A 21,484-nucleotide genomic window follows, 5' to 3' on the forward strand; every position below is an offset into this window, starting at 1 on the left:
TTCACATTTATCATTGCTTTCTGTACTTGCTAGTGAAAGGGTCTCTCAGTAACTGCAAGCACTTTTGTCCATGTACTCCTTAAAATCCTGATCCTTTTTACCCACCTTTCCCCTAATCCTATTTCCCTATGTACTGTGATTTGTTCAGTTTGTGTATTTTTTGTTTAACTGTTGTTTTCTTTTTTAACTTTTTTTCGTTTTTGCAGCATTGTGCTTTTTGTCTTGTCTTTTTGAAAGTTTTACTTTTTCATTCCTACCAGGGTTGGATTTGCGTATCGGCCACTCGGCCCGTGGCCAAGCCGAAATCATGTGTAGTCCCTGGGGACCGGTTTCTGCCCAAGACTGAGCCAGTTTGGAAAAAAATAAATACAAAATGTGCAGTAATAGCATGTTTTTATTTCTGCCATAACGATCATCACAAGACATTGCATCTCAGTGTCCTCGGTCATTTGACAAAATCCTTCTGCCTAAAAGCTTCTGTACAGTATAGAAATATTTGACCATAGCACACCAAGTGGCCATTGACTTCATTGTGCCACAATTAATTCTTTTTGTAATGTGTCTATCTTTCCTATCTCTTTGGCATGCTGTTCAGGATGTTTGTTTGCATACTCTGAGCACTTGTTACCTCATACAGTATAAGGCCTCCATACAGCACTGCATCAACAACTCCAACTGGAAATGGAAATGAGGTTTCTACATCAGCAGTGGTATCCACTACACAAACTCTTTACTTACCAACACCCAATCTAACCATGATGAAAGTCATGTGTAAAAAATGCTGTGAATGGGTAGTCAAGGGAGATGTCACATATAATGAATGGCAGAAATTGTTACGCACATTTTTCTGCAAACCCCAAATCAAAAGGGGCCTTCAAACCTTCAAATCAAATAAGTGAACAACAAAGTACATACAATAATGCACACAAATAAAATGATGGTGTCCAGTCAAAGGGTTCAATACATTGATTCGAATTACAATAGTTTTGAGTTAAAAGGACTGAAAAAAAGGTTGAATGCCTTTTTATAAATGTATTTTTATTTTTTTGGCTTCCATGTCAGAAAAAAAATGGTTTTTACACCAAAAACCGTGGTTTGGGGGGGAACCCCCCCCAAATATACCCCCTCAAATAAAAAAAATAAAAAAAATCAACCTTTTTTTTTGGTCATTTTGACTCTAAACTATTGCATTTGAATCAATTGCAGTCGACCCTTTCACCTACAACAAAAAATGATGTAGTCTATCATCAACATAAAAGTATAATTATTGCACAGAACATTTACATTTATAGACACAACTTTAAATATACCCACGGTTCCAGCCACAACAAATCAAATGCTGAATAATGTTGATGCACCTACACACGTGCTTCTCATAGATGAGGTTATACAAAAAGCCCCTCCTGGATGTTTGCTGATAACCATTATTAATTTCAAGAACTACAGATTCAAAATTTCATCTCCACTCCACCAAACTCCAAAAACTGTCCCCAACATCCCTAATAGCCCCTCTCCACTTCTGATAGTCCTCCCCCAATCCCCCAATCTCTTACAGTCCCCCACTCAATTCATATAAGATCCCATCCCACCCAACGACATGTCATTTACCCGAATATATTCACGGTTGCAGAGGGAGGGCGGGGGTGGGGGTGTCTACCCACAAAAAGCAATGCTGAATGCTGGGTGGCTGCTGTATAGCTGCAAATAATATCAACAGCACCATCAACCAATTAGAAAGTACAACACACACATCATACAAACCCTGATCATGCAAACTACTAGAAATTCAAACGAGAAATAATTTTCCTGAAAACAGAAAAATACTTCATATCTCATGGCTGGTTTGAAAACTAGGTGGCTGATTGGAGACAGTTGGCTGTTTTGGTTGCTGTCTTTTTGTAAGAAGCTAAATATTAACATGGACCTATGTTTGAGAGATTTTACAAATAAAAGGTTTAGATTGTGTGGAATGCGTTGGTTCCAAGTCTTTCCAAGTCTGAGAAGTAGAGGGCACCCAGATGTCATACTAATTCATCGTGGATGCAATGATTTGGGGAATGTATGAGGAGCATCCCTTACTTTAATGATAAAACAATACATGGGAAAACTAATGAAACTATTTACTCACACCATCTTGATTTATTCCAATCTCACTCAAAGGCAAAAATGGAGATGGACCACCAGATTTAATGGTAAAATTGAAACATCCCAGAGAAATGTTAATAAAGCTGTTTACGCATTCATGATAGACTGCAACCGATTATGGATTTCGAACAGCAACATACAGTTCAACATGACCAAATTCTACGGACATGACAGAATATAACTAACCGATGAGGAAAATGCATTGTTCCTTTATAACATCAACACTGTACTCCTGATGTTCTAAAGTCCTACACTAAGTGTACCCCAAAACAGTCCTTTTAAGTTCTACATAGATACAATAAATAATAACACAAAAACATTTTATATTATACACGTGGCTACAGGTAATTGACTTTTACCGTAACAGTGGTTACAAAAGTCATTTAAAAGGAGGGCTGACTTCAAATTTTATACTACAATCCAACTTAAATGATCAATGCAGAACAACACTATTCATGTACTTATGTAAAGTTACTGAAAAATAAGAAAGCATAGAAAAATACATAACAATAAACTAGATGGGCAAACATTTCACAGCCGCGCAATATAATACCATAAGTGAGAATACACAACCTAAAATACATTGTATGGCGCATCTAAAACTAGACTACAATTGCTCCTTTTTATATACATTTTGTTAAACTATTTTCTTCTATTTTTCTCCAACGTCTCATATGCTCAAAAGTCTGAAAACACACACCGAAAATAAAAAAGACTCTAATACCTTCCAGGACACTGAACATGACCCTTGGTCATGACCAGTGATTTTTCACCCCCAACGTCACTGTACCTATACAAATGACTTTCAATAATAAATGAAACACAGACACCACCATAAATATAACCACAAATACAGAACTACTCTTACCCACAGGTATCTGTAGTTCTTTGTACTGTTGGAGATAGCCGTGAATATTGGCAAACGATCGAATAAGAAAAAAATGCTTCCCTGTCCCCTAGGCCATCACCAAGAGCCCCCCTCATCTGTGCCATCTTCCTCCACTCCTCAGATGTCCTCCTCACCTCCCCTGCCCTATCCCTTTCACCCCAAAATACACACTGCTACTGTGATGCAGTTTTATATATTTATTTATTTATTCACATTTGTTGAGCGCACAACAGCCCAGAGGCATCATGGCGCTTGTTACAGTGGGTGAACATAGCTTAGTTACGTAAAAAAACAGAAACAACAGTCAATCATGATATGTACAAATATTATAGAGCAGAAAGGGAAGCAAAAGGAGGGGAGGATGCAGAGGTATGAGGTATGAGCAGTTAGTTGAAGAGAGCAGTTTTGAGGTTTTTCCGGAAGGGGTAGAGAGAATTTTCAGCCCTGAGTGCAGGTGGGAGCGCATTCCATAGCTTTGGAGCAATATACTGGAATCCTAACCCTCCTGCCTTGGCCCTAGATGAGAGTGATCTGGATAGTGTGTCTGAGAGGTAGGATGGTGCTGTGTAATTAATGCATTTGTGTGTGGTTTTGAGAATTTTGAACGTGATGCGGTCTTTGATTGGGAGCCAATGAACCGTCATTCTTGCTTGTGTGATGTGCTCTCTTTTAGGTATACTTAGGGCTGCTCTGAGCGAGTTATGTTCCGTAGTCTGTTTATGTTTTTTTTTTAGGTTTTAGGTGCCATCTAGGAGCGCATTGCAGCAATCAAGCTTGGCCCCTAAAGTAGCTCTGGCAATGGAGAGACAGTTGTCCTTTGTTAGGAAGGGTTTTATAGTGTTAATGAGCTTAGTACTCAAGGCGGAGGCAGAGACTATAGCACTGACTTGTTTGTTCATGGACAGCCTGGCATCGATGTGTACCCCTAGGGTTTTTATAGAAGATAAGACCGGGATGATGCAGTTGTCGATGTGGAAGTTGGCATAGAGGGCGTCTAGTTTAGCTAAAGTTGACTTTTGGCCAAGAATGAGAATTTCAGTCTTGTTTCCGTTGAGACAAAGGCCATTGTGGCCATCCATGCTTGGATGGTGGAGTATATTTGCCTTAGGACTGTAGCATCTTTGTGATAAATTCCCATCAGCGGAAGGAGCACTTGGGTATCATCAGCATAGTTAGTGTATGTGATCTCAAGTGCATCCGGTTTATCAAAAAGGGGCTTTGTGAAGAGATTGTATAGCGTCGGGGCAGTACAGGATCCCTGAGAAACATCACAATGAATGATGGTGGGCGCTGCATTTGCTATATTTGAGAAGACTTCCATAGCTCTGCCTTCTAAGAAGGAGGTAATCAAGGTAGTTGCTTGGTTGGAGAAGTGCATGGCGTGTAAGAAGTGTTTGGTGAGGGTTTTATGAGCAACCAGATCAAATGCCGCTGAGAGGTCTGGGAGGAGTAGGAGGGCAGGTTTTCCCTTGTCCAGGAAATGGGTGATTTCGTTTTTTAGGTCTAGTAATGCGGTTTCAGTTCCGTGCCTTTTGCGAAAGCCAGACTGACTTTTCCCTAGAATGAAGTTGGTTTCAAGGTGGAGATGTATTTGGCTGTGGGCGGCTTTGTCTAATATTTTAAGAAGGAATGGGATGGTCATTATGGGCCGGTAGTTATTAGGATGTGTGAGGTCTAGAGTAGGTATTTTTAAGAGGGGACACACCCAAGCCTCTTTAAGGCTGTAAGGGACTATGCCTGTTTTAAAAGATGAGTTAATGAAGGTGGTTAGGAGAGGAGTAAGTGGCTCAGCACACTCCTTTATGATCTTTGGGGGGCACACATCGCCCTTGCATTGCAATGGTTTGAGATGTTTAAGGATGTCTATGACTTCTGTTTCTGAGATTTCCTGAAATGAACATTTGGGAAAGACAATAGTTTTGGAGTTGGGCAAAGTCTGAATTTGTTGATTCTGCTTAGGTAATGTATTATAGTGGTCTCAGATTTTGTTTTTTAGTAGGTCTATTTTCTTTAGCATGGCAGTTTGTATGCTAGAGCACCAAGCTTCATCTTTGATGATCTCATCAGTGCAAAAGGGAGGATCTGTGAGCTCTTTAAAGATGGTGGGGAGTTCTTTGGTTTGCGATTTAGCATCTGAGATTCAGCGATTGTCGGCTTCAGATTTGGCATTAAAAATTGAGTCTTTGTAGTTTTTTTTATAATTGTTTGGGAGTTTTATTTAGTGGTGTCACAGGGGCTTGCCTGCCAGTTTTTAAGCGATTGGCATTTACTATTCCACAAGGTTTGGAGCTCTTCTGTAAACCATGAGTTCGAGTGGAATGATTTTTATTCTTTCTTATTTTCTAGTGGGGCAATGGCTTTAACTGCGCTAGTAAGGGTGTCCTTAAATATATACACTAGGATTTTAGGGTCTTGTGAGAATGGTGGTGCTAGGCACGGGAGGTCAAGATAGGCTTGGATGTTCTCTGCAGTTAGTTTTTTGGTGCTACGTGCTAATGTAGCAGGTGCAGAAGTAGTGGAGTTGGTACTAGGGGCTGTGGGGATGGTGAATTGTAGGCAGTTGTGGTCCGTCCATGGGAGGACCGTGTTGGAGGTGATAGGGAAGTCACAATTATGGTTGACCACCCAGTCTAGGATGCGGCCTTTGGAGTGGGTGGGGGAGGTGATATTTTGTGAGAACCCCAGATCTAGGAGGTCGTTTGAGAGAGAAATAACAGTTATATCGCTGGGGTCATTGAATCCTAGATTTAGGTTGCCTAGATGTAAGGTCTTGGTGGTATTTTTAATATTTTTACAGAGTAAATGTGTGATTTGTCCTAGTAAGTCCATGGGAGGTCCCAGTGGCCAGTAAATTCCATGAATATTTATAGTGTTTTTTGGTGAGAGAGATAGTTTGGCCGATAGAGTGTCTGTATTACTTTTCCCTTGGTGGGGTATGGGCCTAATAGCTATGGACTCTTTGAAGATCAGAGCTACCCCCTCCTGTTTTTGATGACCTGTCCTGTCTGAGGATGGAGTAGTCTTCTGGTTGGGCTAGCATGACGGTGGGGTCGGATGCCTCATGGAGCCATGTTTCAGTTATGGCTAGTGTATCTATGTTCTGACTTACTAGTAGGTCATTGACAAGAGCATTGGCATTTAGGGAGTGGACATTGAGTAGAGCGCATTTAAGTTGCAGTGCCTTGTTATCCCTGTTAGGCTGAGGTGGGGTACTTATTTTGCGAGAAGTATTATGTTGTTTCATGACGTTGAACTTGGGCTTTATGTGTGGGTGGTTTCGGAGAATTAGCGTTGCGGTTGTGTATACTGTGGTGATTCTTTGTTTGTCTGTGGGCGGTGCGTGTTCCTAGATGAGTGTTTCTGAGTACTATATGTAAGGGCAGAGCACTGATGTTCATTGGGCGTGTGTGTGTCTTAAGTCTATGGAGTCTGGACTGACAATTAGGTGCATGAGTGAGTAACTGCATTTTTGTGGTGAGTGAGGTGATCAGGCATAGGTAACATCATTATGGTGTGCAGATTAATGCTGCTGGAGTTAGGATAGTTAGAGTGTTCTATCCTGGGATGATTGAGTCTGACGTTGAGGGCGAGTAAGGTGACTAGCATGCTAAGGTAAAGTGGCACGGTGCACATATTGAGAGAGAGATAAGGGTACAAGTAGTAATTAGGCTATTTCAGAATGCACTAGAGCAGCGACAGCTGGGCTGTTTCCGACAAGTATAGCAGAAGTCTAAATCAGATTTATGGCAGAGTATGTTTATCAGTGAGTGGCAAATTAGGAAAAGTAGGCTATGTCAATACCCTTTAGGAGCAAGTAATTGGGCAAGTTTAGGTAGTATTAGTCTCTATGAATCGGGCTGTTTCAACTATGCATGCCATAGGAACAAGTTAAATCAATGCAGCCATGGGCTTGGGCAGTTGCAGTAGTAGGTAAAGAATTAGGCTGATACCGAAAACAAAACAAAAATCCAATACAGGTAGAGATGCAGGCAGATGCCCTCATTCAGTGCAGACTCAGCTGCGTAAGACATGCTATGCATTTCACACGATTTCACACATTACAGTACAGATGGGAAATTACAGTTTGCTGATTTCGAGTGTGCAGAGTAAAGTTATTAAGCTCTGATGGAAGACACGCTTAAGGTGCGCAGTCGTGCTGTTGCCACTGCACAGTCAGGCAAAGTCAGGGATTGTAATGTGTCATTGCTACTCAGTGGGCATACGCTTACCTGGGGCAGAGCAAAGACAGCGGTCTAGGGCTCCCGGCTCCTTTGGCTCCCACAGGCTCGGGACAGGGGAAGCCTTTGTGGGTAGTGCCTTCGTGGGCTGGGCCGGCTCTCACCTGCTGGTTTGGACTGGCCAGTAATAACGAGGCAGCATCCAATCGGCAGCCACCTTGGTGAAGTTGAAGCACAAGGGGGCTTATGGTCGCTCTCAGATGTTGGCTATTTGCGGCTAAAGCTGAGGCTACAGAAAGCTTTGTGTTGTAAACTCAGTCCCTGGACCCTCATCAACTCCCTAATTTCACTCAGTGCCCTCTAGCCACTCCCAGATCTCTATCCTGATAGCATTTGTATGTTGACCTGCCTATAGCTTTTTACTGCATTTCATTTTGCCTTAACCTCTGTTATGGCCACGAATATCTCTTGCATCGAGAGAAAAACAAGATGGCGTTTTTTTCATTTATGAAAACCATGATCCTGTGAGGCACCATGGGAGATATCTCTATTTTCTGAGAAGAAGGGAGCACCCCCTTCTCAGTCAAATATTTAAATAACTACAGCACAGTATTGCCCCAAACCATGCATGAGTCAACACTTTGTGCCCAAGATGTTTCAGACCTGTCTTAAATCTGTCCAACGGGTTCGCTTGTGCACTTTGGCAAAAATTTACCTATTTTGTCTATGGGAAAATGAAAGGGAAGTAGGCTGCACTTTTGGAAAAAAAAGCTTTTTTGACACTTAATAACTTTTAAAATAAATCTTTATGAAACTTTGCAGTCCAATCCATTACTCGAATCAAACTTTATTAACAATGGAATTTTGAGGGATTTCTATGCGTCTCCTACTCACCTTATCGCCGCCCTATAATTACATGGCCTGCGGTAGTGGCTATGTAGTTATGGTTAAATTGCTAATCCCACAGGAAGAACACTTTTTGGGTGGCTTATAACTTCGCTCTCCCTGGACACCAAACTTTGCAAAAAGAGTATATGGCCCACTCTGAATTTATTTGCAAAGTTTAGTGAGGTTTGGTGTAGGGGGGGGCAAAGTTATAGGGGGGGTCCCAAAATGTATTTTTTCCCATAGAGTGAATGGGGAAAAGACTTTGCTCACGCCTACAGCTCAAACCGCTGGTTGGATTTGCAGCAAATGTGCGGCAGGAGCAGCGGCTTGGTCCCAAAAGCGTGCTTTCATAAATTTCGTGGAATTCCATCCAGTAGTTTTTTTTAGGGGCAGTTTTAAAATAAAAAAGAATGTATTTGCCTGTTCTCCTGTCAATTCCACCACTGGTTACGCTCATATCGCATCCAACTGTATCAAACAGACGGTGAACTTATGTTGGTCAGTACTTTGAGCAAAAACACTGCACAAATTTGGACTATGATTAATACAGCTGACAACATGTCACAAAAATCTGTTCAGCCTAATGGTGTTAATGAGACTGGGTGGGTTAAACATTTATCGGATATGTACCAATAACCAATGGGGTTCAAGTCATATAACACCTTAGAAGGTTCTAATTACCAGGGCCTTTCTATAGAGGAAGCAGATGTTTTATTCTCTATACTGAAACTGAATAACTCCCGAGCCTTAGGCCCCGATGGGATAAGCAACTATGTCTTTAAACAACATTCAGTAATTTGGTCAAAAATCCTTTACATCATCTTTAACCAAATTATCTCTCGTCATCATTTACCCTCGTCATGGCTAACTGCAGTTATAGTCCCAATCTTGAAGCTGGGTGATATGTCTGTGGCAAGTAACTACAGGCCAATTTACTTGACGACCCTGCTAAATTGTTCTCTAAATTTCTACTTAGGGACTTTAATAGGTGGACCCTAAGTGGGATAAAGAGATCCTCTGCAAGCAGGGTTTATGGCCGGTATGGGTACTGTTGTGAATCTTATGACATTGACATTTATAATTTCACTCCATCAATCCAGAAAACAAGCCTTATTGACTACTTTTATAGACCTATGTGCTGCTTTTGATTCCATCTCGAGAGAATTATTGATTCATAAGTTAATTCAGCAGAGTTGTCCACTCTATCTAACTTCTCTAATTAAAGATCTTCATACGAACAACTCAATACAAGTTAGACTTTCGATGGACGGTAAATTATCGTCTGCGATACCAACATATAGAGGGGTTAGACAAGGGTGCACATTGGCCTCGCCCATATTTAACTTCTTTATCTCTGATGTGGGGAGTGCATTTGACAACATCTTAACTGACCCTCCTAAGCTAACCAAAAAACCAATACCCTGTCTAATGTGCGCTGATGATCTAGTGATAGTGTCAAAGACTCCAAAGGGGCCTGAGAGAGCCTTGAATGCACTTTCAGACTATACCCAGTTGAATCACCTGTCCATCAACCTTGAGAAGACTAAGGTTATGTCGTTTAATTCATCCAGAAAACGTGACTATAAGTTATGTGCTTGGACGCAGATGGGGACCAAATTACAAGTAGTACAAACCTACACGTATTTGGGAGTACTTATAGTAAGTCATGGTGGTGTTCCTCTTTATGGTCAACTGTTAACTCATAAAGTCATCAAGGCCATTCAACAGACCAAGATCCTGCTAAGTAAATATGGCAAAAATTCACTTGCACCTGCCTTGACATACTATCATCAAAAGACAACGCCAATATTGCTCTACGCAGCAGAAACTAGACCTGTACTGCACAAAACATGTTGGTTAATTCTAGAGGGTACATTGTGGCATGGCGTACTTAGGCTTGCCTCGTGCACACCTCTACCTCTTATACAAAATGAGCTTGGGCTTATATCTCTCTATATGAGATATATTTGGCAAATGGTGGCATTATTTAGAAAATGCCTCCCAGCCTATCACGCAACATATGTTCTGGACTTTTTGGCGGACCTTGTCTTTTCATCAATGATGCCTTCATCACCAAATGGCAATCTCAGGTGGTTCAGGCACTGGCATGGGTAGATGTTTCACTAATCACTCTTCTTCAAAACCCGACACAAGTCAAAACTAGACTGTTTGCGTTCGATTGGGAAGGCAATAGTGCTGATTGTTCCAAACATTGTGATTTTGACGCACAGCTGTTTCGAAGGAAAAGATAGTATTCCAGAAGCATACTTGATCAAAGCACCCTCAGTAACTCATATACATGACTTTATGCATTTGAGGTTGAATCTTTGGCCCACCAGACAGATTCTGGCGTGGTGTAACATTCTGAAAAATGTGGTGAAGCATTGTCATTTTTGTCAGAAAAAAGACGTTGTAGAAAGCTTAAAACATCTTCTAACTGAATGTGTGGCACTGGTCAAGCAACGTATGAGCCACTTCGAGTCCATAGTGAATTTGTCTGGAGTCCGCATTTCAGAAACATTGTGGTTAATGATTTATTCTGGACATTCTACAATTGCACGACTCAGGGCCTTGGCTATTCTATATGATCTACATGAGTTAAATGCCAACATGTCTTAGGAAAATTGTAGCTAATTCTATATGTCTATTCCTGAACATTGTTTTTTCCTTTTTCTTCTTTTATTTATTTGTTATGGTGGATTTTATTATCTTGATTTTTATCGTTTTTCTACTCTCACTGTATTTTCACTGGAAATTAATTATTTGTTAAGTGTATTGTGTGATATGACATTATGAATCTCAAAATGTTTAGTTTTCATGAACGAATTACATTGTAAAGTTGATTTTATCAGCTATTTTAATTAAAAAAAGATACTTGTTGGTGTATTCTAATTGTTTACTTATAGCTTTATGCTAATCTTCTATCTGTTGGCTTGTTGCAGATTTTTTGGGGCAGTTAGATACCTGTTGGCTTGTTCTAACTGGTTATAGTTTTTTATTTATACTTTCAAGTTATTCATCTCTCTAATGAGTTGTTGCCAATTTTTGGGCCAGTTAGGTACCTGTTGGCATATTCTAATGGTTTATTTCTTGTTATATTTTAGTGGTACTGATTTATCTGTTTGGTTGTTGCAGAATCTTGGGGCCCTTAGATACCTGTTGGCATATTCTAACTGTTTATAGTTTTGTAATTGAAGTTTTGTTAATGTTTATGCATAGATTAGTTATTAAATTCTGGTTTTAAGAATATTAAATAAGCGTTTATAAGATTTTCTGGAATCTCTCCCTTACAGTAATGGTACTATCATTACATTCGAACCATCCACAATTTTTTCTTATATATTCAGTGTAGTGACCTGCATTGGTTGTGGCTCCTGCGTGGTAGAATATACCTATTGTTGTGAAGGTTTTCGTACCAAGTGATACTTGACCATGTGTGAATCCAGTCAGCTTGCAGTTGTTTTTGTTACCATCTGCATTGTAAAGTAAAAGCATTACTATTACATATTTACTATGTGTCTGGATTTGTAAGGTGGAGCTATTATCTGAATTGCAGGTAGTACATAATCTGCCATGATTTACATTTTGCACAAGTTGCTGAAATGGAATGGATTCACAGTTAGGCATGGATACATACACAAAGCATTCATTAGGGATTTGTTCCTGTGCCACATATCTGCCTTGCCATCTCTGATACGGCCTTGCTGTCCTTCACTTGTACTCCCTATCGCTGAGCATGCGTTCACTATGACGGTTTGGATATTGTATATATCCCCTGTACCTAACGTTTGCTGTCATGGCGCTAGCTGTCTCACATCAGTATATGTCTGTAAACTGGGTGAGTTATGCCTTCCGTCAATACTGTATGTAACTTAAATGTTTTCTCTAAGATTATGCGCCCAGTTGCCCCAGGGTCCGGTGCACTTTATAAATAAATAAAATACAAAATACATGGCTGCGCAGAGTGCATGTATGTATCCACATGTATGAAATCTGAAGATTTCTTTTATAGGTATGTTTTTGTTTTCAAGTACTTGTAGTAAATACATTAGAAATGCTTCTTGTGAGTTTCCAGCACAGTAGTCCAATTCTTGTCTTATTCCATAAACACTGTAGGCATTATCAGGATTGTTGGTTGCATTTCTATGAAGGACTAACATTTGAAAACACAATTGGTCTGTATTGTGTAAGTAAATGTTGTGAATAATTGGTGGCAATTGGAATAGAATATGTACTGCTACATTTGCATAGCAATTTACATCAGTTATATTTGAAAAATTGAATGGACCGGACAGTTCTGTGTCCAAGTCATTTGTTCGGAGTGTGTGTTGCTTCTTTGAAGAAGTACTTGAGTTACTTTGAGCAGTAGATTCTTCTTTGGTTGTGGTAATTGATAAAGTATTAGCTCCTTTTACTTTCTTTGGAGGAATTGTAGTGAGATCCTGTATTGTTTCTGTTTGAAGTAGTTTTTTTTTTACAATGTTTTGCTTTTTTGAGGAACAGGACAGGTTTTTAGATGGGGGTGTACAGTGAACGTAGTCTACTGTATTCTAGAATGCAAGGAATAACAGCATTTACTTTACTTGCATCAAAGTTGATTAGAAATAGTCCGTCAAGTGTACGTAAGTGTGATATTTTATTTATTTTTATTTATTTATTTTATATGTTGTAATGCGTCGAAAGCCCGCAGACATCAGGGCGCAGAGAGACAGAGTCCTGTTAAGCTGTAATTCGCAGAACAGAAGATAGTAGGGAGCATTATTTAAAGAGATGGGTCTTAAGGTTTTTTCTGAAAGTGAGCAATTTTGGCTCTAATCTCAGCGCGACTGGGAGGTTGTTCCACTGCTGAGCAGCACGAATTGGAAAGGATTTCCCAGTACCAGTCGTTCGGATTGCCTGGGGTATCTGTTACTTGCCTTGTGTTTGGGATCTTAGAGCCCTGTTAGGGGGATATCGGGTAAATTTGGCTCTAAGATAGGATGGAGCCACTCCATATAAGCATCTGTGAACCAGGGTCATAGATTTAAAAAGGATTCTATCCTCTACTCTGAGCCAATGGAGGGATTTTCTGGCCTCTGCCACATGGCTTCTTCTATTGAGCTTTTTTGTGATCCAGACTGCGTTATTCTCCATTATCTGGCATTTGTTTATGCACTTCTTGGATGCTCCCAGGAGCAATGAGTTGCCATAGTCAAGACGAGCCAGTATAATGGCCCTGGCAATTGTGGCCGTGTTTTCTTCTGTTAGTAAAGGGCATATGGCTCTCAGTAGCCTGATATAATATGCGTTAATTTTATGGAGATAGTTGGTTTGGGATTCAGATCCCAGGGACACCTCCAGCATCATCCCAAGTGTTTTCACATGGGTGACCACCTTGATACTTGAGTCTTTGATAGTGAATTCTTCAAACTCTTTACGAAGTGTTCCCCTTGCTTGACTGGACACGAAAATCATGAGTTCGTTTTTTTACTATTCAAACACATCCAGTTGTCTTCCGTCCATCTTTCTATCAGGCTGTATATGGTTGTAATCTTTTCCTTGTCTATTTGATAGTCTCCTTCCAATTCTATGACCAGCTGTGTATCATCGGCGTAGTTGGTAAAGTGAACACTGATGGATTCTAACAATACACATAGATATTTCATGAAAAGATTGAAGAGGAGAGGAGAGATACTGGCTCCCTGCAGTACACCTGCACTTATAGGAGAGGAAGTGGAGAACTTTTCTTCCCAATGAATTCTGCCTTCACGGTCTGAGAGAAAAGATGTTAGCCATGCCAAGGCTGCCTTAGAGCACCCCGCTGTTTTCTCTAAGACTTGCTGTAAAAGTGTGTGGTCGACGAGGTCGAAGGCCACACTTAAATCTAAAAGCATTAAGATCCCTGTTTTGCCCTTATCTATTATGGAAAGCATACGTGTTTGGAGATCTAGCATGGCGGTTTCCATGCTGTGAGCTGCACGAAAACCCGACTGTTGCTCATGCAGAATGTTGTTAGATTCCATATGTTCCTGTAATTGTCCTGTGGCAATTTTATCCATGATTTTCAATACAAAGTTGGTATTAGTAATAGGGTGCATGTTAGTAGGATCTTTAGGATCCAAACCTGTTTTTTTTAACAACGGTGTGATGGTCACCTTTTTTACAGCTTTAGGGATCTTGCCATCGTGGAAAGATGCATTAATTATCTTGGTTAACACTGGAGCAACAAGCTCTTTGTTTTCCACAATGATTTTGGGGGGGATTAGATTTTCCGCGCAAGAAGATGGTTTCATCTTCGCCAACACTTTCACCATCTCGGCCTCTGAGATTGGTTGGAAATTAAAATTTTCCAATTCATAGGGCTGCGAGTTAGCCGCCGTCGGAGGAAGGGATTCTTTAACAGTTTCTGTGGCCAGGATGATGGCTTCTCTAGCTTTTTGGGTTTTGTTTGCGAAGGCGTTTTTAACATTTTCACAGTCTTCCACAGGGGGAGTGTAAGGGGAGGACATGGATTTAGGTTTCTCATATGATTTGAGGATATCAAAGAGTTTGCTGGCTGCATTTGGTGCGGCCTCAATCTTCTTGTTAAAATATTCTGCTTTCGCAGTTGTGATGCAGTGTCTATACTTGACATTCGCCTGATTCCATTGCTCCCATAGTGCTACATAGCTCATGCCTTCTTTAAAGACTGTGCTCCCAACATCTATCAATGCTTTATCTCGGGTAAGACCTTGTGATTTGTGAATGGTGACTGCATATGCTAGAGTTAGAGAAAACATTTCCTTGCGTACATACATGTCTTTGAAGAGAAGGAAGCGGGCTGTTGAGCGTCCTATCCTTTTACCTTCTGATAGTTTGTCAAAGATAATATTGACAAACTGAATGTTGTTGTCACGTGTGTATGTTTGAAAACCAACAACTGTACCAAGTGCTGCATTAACTAGTCCTTGCTCCAGGTCAAGGTTACTTTCAAGCATTACTCTACAGTTTAAAGATAATTTTGTCCAAACCAGCTGTATTGGAGATAGAGTTTTCTAAGGTACTTAGTCTTGGTGTGGCTTGTTGACACATGGGTAGTGTCATACCATGTATGTCCAGTTTATTTGTGGAGCAAATTTCAATTATTGGTTGCATTTCTTTTTTCAACATTGTTTCATTGAATTTTGAACAGCTTGCAAGAGTTGACATCAAGGACATACAGTGTGTGGATTTTTAATATTGCTTTTGCTTCTTGAGATAGTACACCAACTCTAATACTTTTTAAAATGTTGGCATATGTGAGGTCTGCAGACTGGCGCATGTTTTATTTTAATTCTCTGTATTGGAAATGTTGCCAAAGGTTGACATTTCTTATGCTGCCAAGAGTTTTACGGCAGAGTTTGAGCCCTAAGGTTTTAAAAATAGGTTCACCTTTCACTGGTGTTAATTGAAGAAGATCTCCAAAAACAATAATGTTTTTTCCTCCAAAGAGCTCTTCATAGTCTGTTTTGAGTACCTCTTGTAATCTTAGGTGATTCAAAATCAACATTAGGTTGGAGACCATGTTCACTTCATCTATTAGTAGAATTGTCATTTGTTTCAAGACTCTGGATAGTTCGATTGCAGTTTCTGTAAAAAGTTTGTAATAATCTAATTTGTTTTGGTGTTCTACTGGAAGGAGTAATAATCAGTGTAAACTGACACCGCCTATGTTGTAGGCAGCTAAACCTGTGGGGGGAGTTACAACAGCTGACAGTTTGTTGTTTGTCAATTGTTAAAGGAACTTGCTGATGATTTTGATTAAGAATGTTTTGCCTGAACCAGCTTGACCACTTACATATAGCAGTATAGGTTTGTAGTTTTGGCAGGTACAGTTTTTCTTTCCATGTTGTACACCATGTTCACTTTGTTTTGTTACTTCTTGGAAAATACTGTGCTGCTCATTGTTCAGTGTTGATTTCAGTACAGTCAAGTCTTCTGTAGCTCGTTCATAATGACACATGGTATTTTCTACTTCTGTCATAGCTAATTCTGCCTCATTTGCTATTAGTGGCTGTCCCAGTGGTTCTTGGTTTCCTGTTTCAGAAGGTTGACTACTGTCGGGAGTGTCCTCATCTAGTTGGGCCTGGAGTTCTTCTTCATGTTGCTGTTCATTGTGCAGCATTGTTTTGTACCGTGTAAAGTTTACATCTGTTATAGTACGTTCATTTGCTTTGAAAGCGTCTTCATAGGAGTCATAGAAATCGAGTAACTCTTCTTCTTTTCTCCATGGTTTAAAATGTTGTAGCAGGGACATGTAATATATTTCTTTATGTTGAAGAGTTTTTAATGACAATTTGATATGATTAATTAAGCTTTGTTTGGTAAGTTTCACTAAGCTGCTTCACAATTTGTCACTCTGTATCTACCTTTGTTTTCATCTAGTTTTATATTATTTTTGTATGTGAAGCTTTGGGCTATGTGGTATAGACACATGGTTTCCAAAATGGTACTCCTGTTTGGGTAGTATGTGTCCAGTAAATTGTTTTTCAAAATGTCTTGGCTGTTGGGATAATTTTTGGCTATTGTTACTATGTCCTCATATGATTTGAGCACTCTTTTCCTACATTTAGCAGGACCAAGTCTTAGAAATACTATATTTTCAGGTTTGCCATACAAAGCAGTAATGGGTAAACGGTCTGCTGCTTCATGGCAGCTACATTCTCTATGAGAGAGCATTTTTATGCCTAAACTGTAAATTGTCTGTGACAGTGTTTTGTCAGATGAGTCATACCAGAGGTCTTGAATTTCTTTTTGTTCTGATTTGGTTAAGTAGGCTGTGACATATCGTGCAACTGCAGTGGAATTGTCTGCAATGTACTGCACATCTATGTTTGCATTCCATAAGAGGGCAATGATTGCATTGTAATCATTTATTTATTTTGCTTCTTCTGTCCTTTTTGTGTAATATGTGTTCTTAGGTGGCTTACCTTTGACACTATGGGCCTCATTACGACCCTGGCGGAAGACCATGGTGCCATTAGCACCATGGTCCATGCCGGTAAGTTACTGACTCCGCCATGGAGAAAAGGGGAATTACCACCCCATTACAAGGTTTGCGGGGCGGTAATTCCCCCTTCCTCCATGGCCCTTCCGCATTCCATTTTTGCCCCATAGGGCTCAATGGGAATGGGGAAGGCGCTAAGTACGGTGCTGCAAATTGCGGCACCGTAATTAGCACCAATGTCCCTTTGCGGGTCCCTACTTTAACGGCTGGTCTACACCAGGCGTTAAGGTCAGGTCCTGCAAATGGACCTCGTAATTAGGCGCCAATAGGTTAACGGCGCCGCACCTTTTACGGCGCTGTTAACCCATTTACGCCTGGGTCGTAATGAGGCCCTATGTCTAAGTGAAGACATGAAGTTGTTTACTTGACCTGTTGTTGTAACTAGTCTAGGGAAACCAAAGCAACATTTGGTGTAGTATTTCCCTTTGTTTCTATATTTGGACGACAATATTTCCCACATTTGTGTCTTTGAAATTGTAAAATTTGTGCATGAAGGGATTTGTTGTTTGTGAAGGAAATTCACAAGTGACATATTTTTGGATAAACTGTAAAACAGTGGCATCACTGTCTTGACCAAATTTAGGAGCATCTTTAATCCATAAAAGAATGTAGATATGTGGTGCTGCTCTGGCTTGGTATTCTTTTCTCCAAAAGAAGTGTCGCACTTCTCCGAAGGGAGGAACACTTTTATTACAAATAAAGTGTAGCATAGCAATGAAACGATGGTGGAAATATCTTGAAACATTAACAGGATCTAGAGAGCAGAGTTCTCAAGGTGTTAGTATATCTATGTGTATTTTGTTTTTGTTTGCTATGCGTAGGAAATCATGTAAATATTCCCATGCATATTCTGCACAACTTAATGTAACAAACCAAGTGGGTGGGCCAAGGTTTCCTATTATACAACGTACATCTCTGTGATGTTGGAACCAGTATTCTTTTATACCACACATGTTTGCTAAAAGATTTGTAATGCTTGATTGTAAAACCTCATCTTTTTCTTCGACTTTTTGTAGTAATTGCGCAGCTGACACATTTTGAAAGTGGGTTCCTGATTTCAATGTGTGTGCAACTATGTAGCATAGAGTTGCTAGTTCACTTTCAAAGAGTAGGTGGAATATGTATTCCACATTTTGTCTAAATCTTGGAGCTTCAGAATACATTTGTAAAGAGCTGTATTGTCATGCTGTTATTTGTGTGGGTCTAGCATCATACATTCCTCCTTTTCCAGTAGGAAAGAGTAGAGGAAAGACATGTGCTTCTATACTTTTTTCCCATATGCTGATTGGTGATCCTTGGGCTTGTCACATTTGGTAAATTTCCAGTGCATCATCTATGGTGTCTTTAGAGTGTAATGTATGAATTGTATAATGGTCTAAAATATTGGATACTGTAGCAGAATCTAGAAGTTTGAATTGACCAGTTACTGGTGACTTTTGAATTATTTCAATGGTTTCTCTCAGGTTTTCTTCAATATAAATTTCTTTGAAGTATTCATTGTTGTCTTTAAGATATTGCAAGTCTTGTCTAACTTTATGTAAGTCCACGAGTTGTTGCCAATTTTTTTTGTCTTTTGTAGGTACAGCATTTACTAAGACAATTCAAGATTGATCTATTGGACGTTGCACTCCCAGAGTGTGTACATTTTCTTTCAGATCTAATGGTAAATAAACTACTTTACCACAAATGCCTTTCACTAATTCATAGGGAGGTAATTTTGCTGTTTTTGATTGAAGGCATATTATTGCTTGAAATGGGTGCACTGTTTGATTTCTGATGCTCTCATATAAATTGAGTTGTTGCAGGGGTTTTGGTAGTAGGAATAATTCCTAGCAATTTGTGATAGCACGTTAAGGAGTTTGGTTGTTGTCAAGTTTTGCTGTGCAGTAAATGCAAAGTATTAAGGGGTCAGTAATTTCATATTTGTTTTCTGCTATAAGGCAGAGAGCTAATTCAAACCATTTGGAATCTTCGTTGTCTTCTATTTTGTATGTTATGTCTACAGTTGGTGTGTTACTTTTATAAAAAGTTCTGCAGCAACACACACACACATGGTTTGGTACTTCAGCAGATGTACTTTTAAATTTTAGTATTTCTTTGTTGTATGTGTGTAGTAGAAGGTTGCAAAAGCGGAAAGATGCAGGAAAACTCTATCCTCTGGACCAGAGTATTATCGTAAAACGAGAAACTGAAGAGATATCCAGAGTGCAAAATACTATTACTTACAAAAGTATCAAATCATTTTATTTATCATGAAACAAATAATTTTTTAAACAAGTCAATTAATGGCATTCTACTTTGTAGGGCATCAATAAATCACGTAACACACCAGCATAGATAAACAAATAACTGTGACTAAAATACATCCATCTCAACAAACATTTATAGTGCAGCATCCAAACCATACATCATACATAGTGACATACAACCAACCAACAATGGCTAAAAAGATAACTAAATTAATTAACATTATTTGCCAATTGGGAGTGGGACAAACATTCATCACAGATAAATACACGCAGCAAAATATAAGAACGCAGAGACCAACCAGTGACAATAGCAGCTCAGAATCAGATACCATTGAACAGAGACCACAACCAAGCACTGAGAACAAGACAACAAGTGGGCCAGGAAGAGATAGAAGACCATCACAACCCATAAACCAAACCCCGGGGGGGTTTTTAGACCTAAGAGGAAGAGGACAAGGCGAGGGAAGAGGAAGAAGATACCAAGGAGTGCAGACCAGGCAACAAATGAGTCGAAGCTAGTGGTCAATCTGTCCAGACGGATTTTATCCAATCAAGAAGTTCGAACATTAGAAAAAGGCTTGAAATTTGTACCTACTCATAGCACTACTAAATTTCAGACAAAAGTGGAATTATATAAACTTATACGCAAATTGAAATTAAAAACCTTTTTTTCCGAAACGGCTGATGCATCGAGCTCTGAACTAGAAAGTGAGTACCTAGAGTTCAAACCCAAGAGTACATTTTGTGCGCCGGTTCATATACCGGCAATAGATATTTTTGAAAAAATGGTGTTGAAAGATTTATCCCAGGTTCAATTTAAAAATCCCAACAGATACAATTTGAGTCGAGGAGAGTTATCCCAAATTAAAAGTTTGTTTACCTACGATTCCATCACAATCAGACCAGCGGATAAGGGTGGCACTATAGTAATACAGAACACTGGAGATTACCATAATGAATGCCTCAGACAGCTAGCGGATGTAATACATATGAAGTGTTGCCACACGATCCTACTTTGGAAGTAAGAATGAACTCAAATTACTCCTAGATGAGGCTTTGGAGAATCAATGGATCACAGAAAAAACTAAATTATATCTATTTACAGCTCACCCCAAAATGCCGCATTTATACACCTTGCCAAAGATACATAAAGGAATGGAAAAACCTCCGGGAAGACCAATTGTGGCAGCGACAGAAAATATCTTACAGCCTCTTGGCACATATATAGACTATTTCTTGCAACCTATTATACAAAATACTCCTACATATGTTAAAGATACTACTCATTTCTTACAGATACTTAACCAGATACAATTGGAAGAAAAGGACATACTTTTTACTATCGACGTGGTCAGTTTATATACCAGTATACCTCACGATCAAGGCCAGGAAGCAGTTGAGAATCTTCTACTTCAAACAGGAGACATCGGAGCAAACAAGGAGTTTCTGATGATCTTACTACAGTTTATAGCCACACATTCTTGTTTTCAGTATGATCATAAATATTATAGACAGATATCCGGGACAGCTATGGGGGCAACCATGGCGCCAGTTTATGCCAACAGCTTCATGTATGCTTTTGAAAGCCAGAATATTCTTGAAAACGAAAGATGGAAACCGTATCTGAAAACGTGGATTCGATACATTGATGACATCTTTGGAATATGGTCAGGCAAAAGAGAAGATTTGGATAGCTTCTTAGGATACCTTAACAGTATAGACACACGTCTACAATTTACACTTGAAATTGGTGATCCTAACGTACACTATCTAGATGTTCAAACAGTGATTAATGGGAACAGGATCGATACCACGCTTTACACAAAAAAGACTGATCGCAACAATCTCCTTCACCGTATGAGCTTTCACCCTCCGAATATGTTACGCAATTTACCTTTTGGTCAAATGCTAAGAATAAAAAGGATTGTTAGCAATCCAGAAGATTGCGAGAGACAATTGGAATATCTTAAAGAAAGATTGAAAGAAAGAGGTTACCCCGAATCAGATTTGCAAGCAGCAACTGTCAAGACAGGAACAATGACCAGAGAAGAATTGCTCACACAAAGAAAAGAAAAGGCTAAACCTGAACTTGTTTTCGTTACTACATATGCTATACAAAGTAACAAAATAA

The sequence above is a fragment of the Ambystoma mexicanum genome, chromosome 2p (assembly GCF_040938575.1).
Source record: "Ambystoma mexicanum isolate Mex_15411 chromosome 2p, UKY_AmexF1_1, whole genome shotgun sequence".
NCBI classification, from domain to species: Eukaryota; Metazoa; Chordata; class Amphibia; order Caudata; family Ambystomatidae; genus Ambystoma; species Ambystoma mexicanum.